The sequence below is a fragment of the Rattus norvegicus genome, chromosome 1, assembly GCF_021556685.1.
Source record: "Rattus norvegicus strain SHRSP/BbbUtx chromosome 1, alternate assembly SHRSP_T2T, whole genome shotgun sequence".
NCBI classification, from domain to species: Eukaryota; Metazoa; Chordata; class Mammalia; order Rodentia; family Muridae; genus Rattus; species Rattus norvegicus.
The window spans coordinates 235,060,422-235,071,352 of NC_141534.1; the positions used below are offsets into that span (position 1 = coordinate 235,060,422).

General features: G+C 44.9%; 1 long non-coding RNA gene across 1 annotated transcript; it reads right to left on the reverse strand.

The window, feature by feature from the left end:
• Positions 1 to 4,257: 4,257 nt before the first annotated feature.
• Positions 4,258 to 9,010, reverse strand: LOC147997080 (uncharacterized). Its single transcript, XR_015653109.1, has 2 exons — positions 8,703 to 9,010; positions 4,258 to 5,157 (listed from the first exon to the last, which is right to left on the reverse strand). It is a non-coding gene; the product is annotated as an uncharacterized LOC147997080 (long non-coding RNA).
• Positions 9,011 to 10,931: the final 1,921 nt, after the last annotated feature.

Genomic DNA, 10,931 nt, shown 5'->3' on the forward strand with positions numbered 1-10,931 from the left:
ATGCACTGGAAGGATGTGGACATTTGTAGAAGTGTCGGTGAGCTGTTGCTGGTCATATTCTTATTATTTATTCGAACTCCCTCCCTTCCCCACTAAAACCCTCTTTGTCCCACAAAGTCTTCCTTCTGTTTCCACGTCTTCTCCCCACTCGTGATCTACTCTCCCTGCAGCTACTGCAGAATAAAGACAAATGTAGATCAGATAGGTGTGGGGTGGGGATGGGGGTCATGTCAAGACACCCTATTATCCCCTAATGTGAAACCTTCACTTTACTGTTAAGAAACTCGCCCTCCTTTAATGTAAGAGAACATTGTAATACAATATAAGAACACCCACCTGTATGTTTTTAAACACTTGGAGGAGAGACATTGTGGATAAAAATCACTATTTTCTTTCTCCATAAAGGTCAACAGTGGCACACCAGGCACAGCTCTGTCCTTTGTGAAAAATATCTCTGCCACCCAGCATGGACTGGGACACTTCCTGCTGAACAGAACAGATCTTGGAAGGCCAACTTGAGAATGACATCTGGCCAGGGGCCATGATCTCATAGAGAGACCTCATTTGGGCCAAGACTCAAGGAGCATTTGGGGAGATTTTCTTCCTTTACTGGGTCTGATTTATTGTTAGGAGAAGATGCTCAAATTTGGTCATAAAGAAAAATAAAATTGATCACAAAAGGGGACACATGGTGTGATCTCATTCTTCAAAACAAATGGGAGATGAGCAGGAAAAACATGAATTCGATTAGAGGGTTTTTTTTTGTTTGTTTGTTTGTTTGTTTGTTTGTTTTTTGCAGTCTTAAGAATTTACAGGAAAAGGAATTTGTTTATTATTTCACTCATTTATTTATGGATGAATTTGTGTGTCTGTGTGGCGTGCAGCGGCCAGAGGACCACTTGTTGGGATCGGTTCTCTTTTCCACCACGTGGGTTCTAGGCATTAAAGTCAGATCCTCAGGTTTGGCAATAAGCACCTTTACCTGCTGAATCATCTTGCTGGCCTGGGGAAGAAATGCACTGGAAGGATGTGGACATTTGTAGAAGTGTCGGTGCGTCGTTGCTGTGTAACAACTCCAAGCTTATTGGCTTTAAAATGAAATCAGTCCAATTTAGTTGAGCTCCTGTTGTCGTCCTGTGTCTGAGGACACCTGCTGTTCATGGAGTGGTCCTGGCGCTAAGAGAAGAACTGAGCCTGGGGATTCTCCTCCAGGGATTCTCATCCTCCAGCACCCTTGGCCTGTCTTGTTCTTATGATGAAGTCAAGTTATGAGACAACTGGAAGCACCTCATGTTTCTTGAAGGTGAGGCTTTAAGCTGGCCCACCATACACAACACACACACACACACACACACACACACACACACACCTCTAATGGCTAATTAAGCCAGGAGACATCTGGTGCAGAGGGTAAGAATTAGACTCCAGTTCTTAGGAGGACTCCTCTCACAAATGTCATGAATTTAGAAGCCACTAATGAGCCTGTCAACACATTGAAATTCTTTGGGAGATTTGAAAGGAGAGCTGGAGAATTAACCCTTAAAAGGCTCTGCAAAGTCCTGCGTGGCTCGGCTCTGGAAACCTGAGTAACAAGGCAATGCAGAAAGGATAGAAACACCGTCACATGTACAGAAAAGCTGGAACTGGACGAGCATGAGCTCGGATGGGAACACACTACTACCATTAGCAACTGATAAACTCAACGTGTTTATTTTAAATATCTGAATTGAGGAGATGGGTTTGTAGTATACAGATGAACACGGGGATGGGTTTATGGCACACAGCTGAACTAAAAGGCAAGCTTAGCTAATCCTGGTAGGGGTTCTCTATAGGGAGCAGTCTCAGACGGAAGTCATCCTTGAGGAGGAAGCCGTGGTTGAAATCGTCTGCTCATACCACCAACATTCACACTTGGACCGGATGAAGGCTGTGCCATCCCTCTGAGTCTCACTGGGGAAGGGTTTCTCATTCTCATGGGTCTGAGGCATTGAGTTCCTTGACATGGGTTTATCCATGTCAATAACACATTCATTTTGGATCTTACATACTCCCCACAAGCCTCAGGACCAGATCTGCTGAGAGAAACAAATGGTTGAACTCATTAGTGTGGCCTCTCAGCATAACGGTACTCCAGCATTTCAGTTCCCAGGGCTCCTCTCGCTGAAGAAGGACCTCCCTTTTGCCATCTGCATATGGTTGACAGTCGGAGAGAAGATCTGATGCTTAGGTTGGCATCTTAGTATCTGGTCAACATACTCCCTCCCTAGAAATGCTACACATTTAGGCACAGAGATACACACATTTCCATCTCATTCCAAAGGGCAACTCATTGTGTCTTCGTCTTTTCATCTTTAAAACGATGGGAAGACGAGAAATTGTCCTTTAAATAGTGTCCATGTATGAATAAAGTCACACACAGCTCCAGATTTTCATGATACGTTATCCCTACATCTCATTGGACAGCGCCTCTTTCATTGTACTGTATATTTCAGCTCTAGAAGCCCTGTAGCTTCTCGACCAGCACGAGGGAGGAGAAGGTTTTCTTCTTCTTCTCCTGGTGGTCTGTCTCGAAGATGCTGAGATGAAGGTTGCTGGAAGACCAGAGAGCTACCAGATGCTCTCCCATCCCTGGGGAATGCTGGCGTTGTAGATCAGAAATCAGTCCCTGAACCATGCTCCCTCCACAGTCTCACAGCATTTGGACATTGTAGAGAGACTGCTGCCACTCGCCGGGACTTTACCTTGTGGGTTGGACTTAGGGTTACAGACTGAAATACTATACAGTCAGTGAAATCTAGGTTTCAGGTAAAGCCGTTTGCTTAAGCCCCATAAGTTAAATATAGTGACCATGTAGAAGGAGCGTGTGCATCTTAACAGTGTACTCGATTTTATCTTGAACTCAGAATTCATATGTTGAATCTGGCAGCACTATTCAGCATGGGTTCTTTTTTGGTTTAAACCTGAAATGTCCCCCACATTCTTGTGCGTTTGAACACCTGGATACTTGCTGTTGCTGCTATTTTAGGGGCTGAGGAGACTGGCAGTGGGTGGTGGGTCCCTGGGGGTGCGATTTTGAGCCCTGTATTCTGGTTCTGCTTCTGGTCATTCATAGCGTAAGAAGAAGCTGCCTCGTGCCCTCGACACAGGCCGTTCCCTCGACACAGGCCGTTCCCACTGTGGTGGGCTATGATGGGTAGTGAAAGTGTGAGACCGGATGACCTGTTTGACAAGTTGCTGCTGTCTGGCATTTTGTCACAGCATGAGGACAGGGGCACAGACACCCACTGTTACTTCTCCTGGACGTTACACCAAGCCTCAGACTTAGAGAAAACACACAAACTGTTCTGACTGAAGAAAGAAGGGCATGAAACTTCAGACTATTTTGAAACTATGAGAAAAATCATGAAGAAAACCATGTGATAGGATGGGTATATTTTATTCCCTATGATCATGAAAGAAACAGGAATTAAAGTCTGGCCCCAAATTTAGAGAAAAGGGAGTTCTTTGTTTGTTCGCTTGTGTGTATTCACTCTTTTTTTCTTCCTTGAAAGTATGAATTTTTCCTTCAAATTTTAAGGCAAATAAAGTATTATTGGATAATCTAATATTGGAGTGGGATGCCTTGGTTTAGGGATGTCAGTGCTTCCTCCTAGGAATTGGTAGCTATCTTTAGTGGAAAAACGTACAGATAGGTAGATATGAAATGTGAGTAGGGAGGTAAGTAGGTAGTTAGGTAGATGATAGATAGATAAATAGATAGATAATCAATTAGATAGATGGATAATAGGTAGATGATAGATAGATGATAGATGATAGATAAATGGATAGATAGATAGATAGATAGATAGATAGATAGATAGATAGATAGATAGACAGACAGACAGACAGACAGACAGGCAGACAGGCAGACAGACAGACAGACAGACATTGGTTTCTGAACATCATTGGTATGTGCTTCTGTGTGAAGAGAGAGTCCACTCTGGGGCCGGGCCTCTATGACAAGCTCTCAGACAAAGGGGAGTGTAAAGACAAAGACAGCGCAGTCTTGGCAGGCTTCCCTGACTACCTGGTCCTCATGCTTCTTCCTAACACTGTCCTAGTCCCAGCACACACTTAGCTACCTCAGCACCTTAGAAGGGAATCAACAGGAAACAATGCTCTCTGGAGGAGAAGCGAGCAAACTGTTTACATGGGGAAATTGAATCTGATTCATTAATGACTGGCAATGAACTTTCATTGTTTTAAAATCTTCGTGACTGGAGAAACATAGCATAACCTTTATTTTACAGATGAATAAAGTTAAGCCTTAAAGAGATTCAGTAACATATATGAAGCTACACAGACACTCAAATACAGATCAATTTGACACATACAAAAAAACATTTTCTTTCACTCTGCCCAAATCACTTTTTAAAAAATGGTTGACTTTGAATGTCTTTGCACAGGCACTACCATTCTCTATTGGGTGACACATGACTCAGATGACACACTGATGTCACCTGCTTGGCATCCTCAGGCATCTGATTGAAATTTCAGGTTAGTGTTTGAAGTCTTTGCATCAACATCATTTAATGCTCCTGGTAGCTGTGTAAAGACTGAATGGCAGGTTTCAATCAGTGCTGAGAAGACTGATAAATATGCTCAAAGTTAAAAGGTGTCTTTCCAGAATCTCCCACCAGTAATTAGAATGCCAATGTCCTCTTTCCTTTGGCAGAGTCAACACCATATCCAGAGAAGACTGTGTGACCCATACAGTATTAGGTGAAAGTCATTATACTCCCAGGGATTTGATTTACATTAGAAGAAAAGCTAAAGAAAGTGAGAAAAGTTGGAATTTAAAAAAAAAGGACTCTGTTCAAGTCTAATTTGTATTTTGATCATAGATCCAATCCAGTAAAGATCTCTGGCTCCTTAAAGTATTCAATCTGTTTTGATAACAACAACAACAACAACAACAGATTGGTGATAGACTGGCCAAAGAAGTCATAGGCAATGCTCTTCAGTAGCATGGCCATAGAAATGCTCTGGGGTCCCACAGGAATGAGGGAGTAGCCAGGAGTGTCATTTCCTTCTTGGTCACTGTGCTATTGAGCAGCATTCGGAGTAGCAGCCACTGAACTCACTCCTGGTGCACTCGAAGCTGGTCCGTTCTGGCCTCTGTTGACAAAGAAGAAACAGAGCATAGGCAGGTGTCTAGACCATGCATCTAGGAAAGGATGGTTGACCGTTGTTTGTAATGGGTATCTTAGGCGATAGAACTCTGTTCTTTGATTATTTCCAAACTCACTCAGTGGTCAAATCTGCCAAGCAGATCCGTCCATGTCTCTCTAGCTTATATGTTTTCCTCTGTTCACTCCAGTAAGGAGCCACAGAACCAGGGTCAAGGCCTTTTTATTGCCTGAATATCAAAAGATGCTTCCTACCAACTCATTTAAACCTGCTGTTAGCCTCACTGGCGCTGGGGGCTGGGGATGGGGTGGGGTGGGGAGACTATCATCAACAGTATATCAACTGGGGCATAGACTAGAGGAACATTTCCAAGTCTGGGAGCTGGTAAGTGGCAGAGTTGATGTTTCTGATCACCTCACTCTTACTTTGGTGATTGCCAATGCACCAGAAAGCTCTTGCCCTTAGCCTCAGTTTTCATAGTTATCAGAGAATAATGTTTCTTGAGTGAGAGATGTGGGGAGGGAGTTTTAGGAGAAGCATATTGATGGGATGGAAAAGAGAAAATATGCCATGGTTATTCTCTTAACCTCAGGGAACAGTTGGAATCAACTCAAGGAATGGAATTGCTGGCTTCCCAGTGAGAAGCCGGGGATCACCTCAAAGATGGCTAGGTGATCTCAGAGAGAAAAAGCCACTCTAGCATCTACTTTGTCTTCTGAAATCCGGCATTTATGGTTCTGAAATGCTTGGAAGTGCTTTAGATTTTCTGGAGCGAGGGTAAACTCCTTTCTGAATGTTAAGAACACATATCTGTGTGAAGATGCTGCTAATGGATTTATAATGTTATGTTTTGAATGGTAAAGGTCCATCAAAGGCTCCAAGGTGCTTAAAACCGTCAGTCCACTGACATAAGTGCTATTTTAGGTACTGTCTTAGTCAGGGTTTTTATTCCTTCACAAAACATCATGACCAAGAAGCAAGTTGGGGAGGAAAGAGTTTACTCAGCTTACACTTCCACACTGCTGTCCATCACCAAGGACTAGAACTCACATAGGGCAGGAACCCAGAGGCAGGAGCTGATGCAGAGGCCACTGAGGGATGCTGCTTACTGGATTGCTTCCCCTGGCTTGCTCAGCTTGCCTTCTTATTGAACCCAGGATCATCAGCCCAGGGATGGCACCACTCACAGTGAGACCTCCTCCCTTGATCACTAATTAAGAAAATGCCTTACACTACCTGAGGACCCAGCTACACCTCTCTTGGGCATATACCCAAAAGATGCTCCAACCTACAACAAAGACACATGCTCCACTATGTTCACAGCAGCCTTATTCATAATAGTCAGAATCTGGAAAGAACCCAGATGCCCTTCAACAGAGGAATGGATACAGAAAATGTGGTACATCTACACAATGGAATATTACTCAGCTATCAAAAACAATGACTTTATGAAATTCATAGGCAAATGGATGGAACTGGAAAGCATCATCCTGAGGGAGGTAACCCAATCACAGAAAAACACACATGGTATGCACTCATTGATAAGTGGCTATTAGCCCAAAAGCTCAAATTACCCAAGATGCACATGAAACTCAAGAAGGATGATGAAAATGCAGATGCTTCACTCCTTCTTTAAAAGGGGAACAAGAATACCCTTAGGAGGTGATAGGGAGGCAAAGTTTAGAACAGAGACTGAAGGAACACCCATTCAGAGCCTACCTGATCCCCAGTGAACAGGATTGTTGGGAGGAGGGCAGAAATGGGGGGAGGATGGGGAGGGGAACACCCCCATAGAAGGGGAGGGGGAGGGGTTAGGGGGATGTTGGCCCAGAAACCAGGAAAGGGAATAACATTTGAAATGTAAATAAGAAATGCCCAATTTAATAAAGATGGAAAAAAGAAAAAGAAAATGCCTTACAGTTGGATCTCATGGAGGCATTTCCTCAACAGAGGCTCTCTTCTCTGTGATAACTCCAGCTCGAGTCAAGTTGGCACGCATATCTGGTACAGGGCATGTCAACCTATGGAATGTAGGACAGAGCTGGGTGATATAACCAGGTGGGATGGGTCTTGAGGGTTGAAGGCTAGCCCTGTTCCTATCTCAAGCTCTCTGCTTCCAGCCCACACCTTTTGTTTCCTGAACAAACCTAGCCACGATCTCTTTCTGCCACAGATCAAGCCACTCCTATTACCATGACTGACTGTCCCCTTTAAACTGTCAGTCAAAATCAACCTCTCCTCCCTACAATGACTTCTGTAAGGTCTTCTGGGACAGCGATAAGAGACAGAACTACTTGGGATGATGGCGTTCTGTGTCATCCCAATGGGGGACACATTTAGCGGGGACATTATTAATCAGCACGCAGGGACAAAGAAGTGGTGAGTGAGTGAGCAGATGCAGTCACCCTCACTATAAATAGTGGATTAGAATCTTCAAGCCATGACACGGTATTTTTCCCCCCAGTTGGGACATCATATGACACCCTTGTCATCCTTTCCCTGGCTGATCACTGATGACTCACCAGGTTTGCCAAGTACTATGAGAGCACAGCCGAGTTCTCACAAGAGCTCAGTGGACAGCCTACTGGCCTGCGTTTGCCTAGTCCTGAAGAAGTCCTTCAGAAGATCACCCCCAAATGCTGGGCCAGGTGCTGCATGCACCCATGGTTTGTGACCATTCAACACATGGCTGGGTGCCACTGTTGCTTTTGGCTGGACTTCTCTCTAAACTCGGGCACACTCTGCTTCACTGGAGAGTGGCAGGGTGTCAGGAGCTGGATGTCAGGCCTTGCCTGTTTCTTATTTTGACATTTCATCAAGATGGGATTTAGAGACTAGAAAAGATAACATCTGACCTTAAGAAAGGAACAACGGCTAGGTCTTCAGTATTTAGACACTCTCTGCTCATGTGTTGGTTGGATAGTCCTAGCTTCCCTTTTTATTGTTAATATATGTTCCCTTGGCACCCTTGCCAACTAAGACACAGAAGAAGGAAATGGAAACATTTAGCTGGGAGGAAAATGTGGGGAGCTGAGGGCTGGCATGGGGTAGTGATTTCTTCTTGTGCACTAGGCTGTCCAGAGTGCAGGCACTCACATGTTAAACAATGTATGTGACCTCTCCCTTTTGTTATATCATTTAGGGCAAAAGAAAAAAAATGAGGCAGTCTTACTACATGGCTCTGACTAGCCTGGAACTCTCTACAAAGAACAAGCTGATCTCAAACTCAGAACATCTATGTGGCTCCTGCCTCCAACAACAGGAACAGCTAGTGCCTTCTCAGGAAGCTGTGCATGGTGACATGGCTAGAAGACAGGAGTGCCTCGATGTAGTGGGTGGGTCTGATGCTGCCACGCATTCAAATGCTAATTTCTGTACCCCAAGACCTGGTTGTCCCCAACAAGGAGATCCTCAGGGTCAAGGAGTGAAGCTATGTAACATTGTTCCCCAATTTGAAACTATTGTTTAAATAAATTGGTGACATCCAATTACTGGGGGGGGAGGGGACTAGAGAGAGGTGGAGTTTCAGTTACCTGGCCTGAGGTTGCAGGAGTAAGGAGAAGACGAAAGGAGGTGGAGGTGGAGGAGGCCACTATGAGGGCAGATGGATCGCAAGGACACGGCTGTAGAGACTGAAGCTCCAGAGGTCATAGTGCAGAGCAGGAAGGGGTGCTTCCTCAGCTCACTGCGGTGTTCTGACTTCTGGGACCTGCTAAGATGGCAGGCGTTGCCCTGTGAATGGCTGATGCATGAGACTCCAGCTTTTTCTCAGATGGCCAGCTGGCCATGGGAGCTGCCCACAGTGACCGGGGCCCAAGAGTGCCTGCGGGCAGCTTTCTACTTGTGTACCTGGATTCAAAAGAAGTGAATTCCTCTCTAAACATTCCAAGCTTTCGATTTACAGCAGACACTGTACATTCCTAAGAGCCTTCAGAGCGCGAGGTTAGGACTTTGTCTGTTTCCTATTTTGACATTTCATCAATTTGGGATTTAGAGGCTAGAAAAAATAATTTTACAATGCTTGACCTTAAGGAGGGAACAATGGATAAGTTGGATAGGTTTTCAGTGGTTAGCACCCCCCCCCTGCTTGTGTGTAAGTTGGACAGCTGTGCCTTCCCTTTTTATTTTTTAACTTTAGTAATGTAGTTATATGTGTAATCCAAAACCTCTGAGTACAAATGTCGGTATACTTTTGTGTATACTTATCAATGAACACATTTTAATATATTTATGTATACATGTGTAGATGCTCAGCAGTTTCACTATTGCTTGAAGCTACTGGAGACAAACTACAGATATTGGGGTCCAAGCACAATACGTTTCTCTACAGAACAAGGACTCAGTGCAGAAATCACATTCGGGGATTTAACACTGATATGAACCCATTACTGAACTGATCTGCGTTTTACTAATCTTCCCAAAGCTGCCCTGTACTGGAGTCAGGAGCTTCTCCTCAGCTGCCCTGTTTCCTCAGTCTCCTCCTCAGGACAACTCCTCACCAACGTCTTTTACTTTTGACAATTACATATGCATGCAGAACATGTAATCATACCCAACCCCCCATTGCCCAATCTCACTCCTTCCAACTCTTGCCGATTTCTGTCTTCCTAACAACTAGTACCCCCACCCCCTGTGTCTTTTTGTGAGGTTGTAATCTTGTGCCAAAGAGAGTGCTTCTCAGCACTTTGACCACTTGTGAGATTCTGCATTATTCGTTGCTCTCTGCAATGTAGAAGCTTTTCTGGCCAAAGCTCACAGCGGCACTGTCTACCAGTGTAAACACACTCACCTGGGAGGCAATTTGGCTACATTTCCGTCTAGCAACACATCGGCAGTACATTCCTCAAACCTGTGACCCTCCCAGCCATGGGTAGCCCCTCCCACAGAGCAGGACACAGATCCAACTGGGTAGGCATACCTTGTCTGGGGAGGGGGGTTTTGTGTCAGAATTGTACCTGCAGGGTGTGTGATGGTTTGTATATACTTGACCCAGGGTGTGGCCTTGTTGGAATGGGTGTGTTACTATGAGTGTTGTCTTTAATACCCTCATCCTAGCTCTCTGGAAGCCAGTCTCCTCCCAGCAGCCTTCACATGAAGATGTAGAACTCTCAGTTCCTGCACCATGCCTGCCTGGACACTGCCATGCTCCTACCTTGATGATAATGGACTGGATCTCTGAACCTGTAAGCCAGCCCCAATTAAATGTTGTCCCTATAAGAGTTGTCTTGGTCATGGTGTCTCTTCACAGCAATGAAAACCCTAAGACAGGGTCCATAGCTGAGAAAGGCTACTGCTGACTTTCCCTCCCAGAAGCCTACACAATACTGTCCAGCAGTATGGACACTTGCCAACAGGGAGCTTCTAGTTCAGCCTCAGCTCCACTTCTCTGTGTTCTCATCTAAAGCATACAGAGTCTCCAGCAATAAGCTTCACTCTACTTCTGGTGCCCGCCTGTGCCTTTGAGGATGTAGGTTTGCAGCATGTGAGCTAGCAGTTGCTGCCATTTCCCTGGCTTGGGGGCTGTTCAATGTTTCCTTCTGATGAGATTCTAATGTGTAAACTGTGTCCTCATTGGTATAGCACCTAGGGAGCAACCTCTGCCACTGAGCCCCATTAGTGGGGATATTAACTGATTGTGAGCTGAGCTCTCTATTGGCGCGGGACGAGGGGATCCTCTGGCCCTCAATACATAGTCTATAAGAGATACTAATGGTGCCATTTTGCCTTCTACACTCTAAACCTTCCATTTGTGTTGTAATAAA